Source organism: Callithrix jacchus, chromosome 16 (assembly GCF_049354715.1).
Source record: "Callithrix jacchus isolate 240 chromosome 16, calJac240_pri, whole genome shotgun sequence".
Classification (NCBI taxonomy): domain Eukaryota; kingdom Metazoa; phylum Chordata; class Mammalia; order Primates; family Cebidae; genus Callithrix; species Callithrix jacchus.
The window spans coordinates 19,001,305-19,003,521 of record NC_133517.1 but is presented as its reverse complement, the minus strand read 5'-3'; positions in this window follow the sequence as shown (position 1 = coordinate 19,003,521).

The following is a 2,217-nucleotide window of genomic DNA, read 5'->3' as shown; positions in this document are numbered from 1 at the left end:
TATTTTCTCTAATTGATTTGCTTTGGAAACAAATACCATCCCCTACCTACCCACCCCATCCTCCTGCTGAAAAAGAAAAGAATCTTAAAATCCTACCACTTGTTCATTGTGATGTCTCCCTCTTTCGGATCTCAGGAGTATTTGTGTGTGTGTGTGTGTGTGTGTGTTCGCGCGCGCGCGTGCAGGTATGTGTGTATAGGTATGTGTGTGTGTATCTACTTTTCTGCTGTGTTAACTTCACATTTAAAGTATACACATCCTGAAAGCAGAGTCTGTGTCTTCAACTTTTTTTTTTTGAGACGGAGTTTCGCTCTTGTTATCCAGGCTGGAGTGCAATGGCACAATCTCAGCTCACCGCAACCTCTGCCTCCTGGGTTCAGGCAATTCTCCTCCCTCAGCCTCCTGAGTAGCTGGGACTACAGGCACGTGCCACCATGCCCAGCTACTTTTTTGTATTTTTAGTAGAGACGGGGTTTCACCATGTTGACCAGGATGGTCTCGATCTCTTAACCTCGTGATCCATCTGCCTCAGCCTCCCAAAGTGCTGGGATTACAGGCTTGAGCCACCACGCCCGGCCTCAACTTTTTGTCTTTCACAATACTTAGCACAGTAGGCCCTCAGTAAGTAAGTGTCACTACTTGTTTTTTTCCCCTGGAAAATAATTAAAAAGCTGTCATACATTTATTTTGCTACATATTGATGTATTTTTCAATTTGTGCTATTCTCCTCCACCTCTGACCATCCCGTATAACCCTCAGTATGAAATTCAGGGACCCCTTGAGGACAACCAAGCTGCTAGAAGAGAGAGAGGCTTTGCTAAGCTATATCTAGTAAACGGTGTTTATGCATCTGTTCTCTGTGGACTTCCAGAGCTTCCGCTAGAGAAGGAGAAAGAGAAACCGTGACTGGGAATGATGTTGAAGGGCATCGTGGATAATTCCACATGCAGCAAGAGAGGACCCATCACCTGCAGACACTGAGCTAAGCCATCATCTTCGGGGAGCGAGGATAAACAGCACATAGAAATTGGAAGAGATTAATACATTTAATTAACCAAGAAAGAATTTTACTAGAAATACAGCAGATTTAGTTTTCTGTCTGTGAACATGCAGGTTCTTTGTTGAGTCTTATTGTTGAATGTGCCTGGCTAAGTTTTTATCTCCCACCACTAGAAAAACGTAGCAACAGTGTTACTGCTCACAGTGCCTGGGTTCTTCCCAGCCCATTTGTGTTGAAACCATATAGATCTGCTTGTCTGCATTTCCCAAGAACAACTTTATCCTGACTCCAGTTACTCATGATGCTGCATTCTCCATCCTTTTGCCTTGAATGCTGGCTTCCAAAGATTCTTGCTGTGCTTCACAGATGACGACCACAAATGCAAGAAAATGTGTTTCTGCTCGTGTTCAGCTTGTTTTTCCCACTGTGTTATTTTATTTTTTGTTTTTGAAGACCTTATTTGCTAGAATCACTTTATTCCAAGAATGGAATCTCTTTCAAAGCTGACCATACCCTTGCCTTCTGCCCAGCACCACTAGCAGGAAAGGCAGGCCAGGGCTTGAGGGTAAGTGAGGAGAGCCGTGCTGTTCAGAAGCCAGGCATCACTACATCAGCAGGAGAGGACGTTGCTTAGAGGTGCCTGTTGAAGTGGCTGGGTAGCAGTCTGGAAAGCTCTTAGAGATGGGCGGCCACTCCTAGAGGACTGCCTGACACGTGGGGAGACTTGGGAGGAGGGGAAGTCACAGCCCTCTTTGTCAGCAGGGGAGGGCAGAGGCTGAAAGAGTGACTGAGGGAGCAGGTGTGGATTAGAACGAGGAATAGAAGAAAGAACAGAATCAGGAAGGACTGAGTGGGTATGTAAGGGACAGCTAATCTGTACCCTTCCCCAGCCAAAGCTGATTTTCGTTTCCAAGGGTTTTTGGAGGGTGATTGCCAAAGCTCTTAACCTCCAGCATTTCCAATTCTCTTGCCTGTGTGGAATATCCCAAATGGAGTAGAAACACTGGGCTTCAAGGGCAGGCCCTGCTCTCATTTCTGTTGAGCCAGATGTTTCTGAGGGCCCACAACTTCATGTATCTTGAGGGCTGGCACAAGATACTTTATGAGATGTTGTGTGTCTCCATTTCCACGTAGCAGAGTAGGGAAATCCTCAAAACCTTGTCAGTTGGCCAAATCTGTTGTTGCTCAGATGATCCTGTGAGAGTCCTCACACCCGG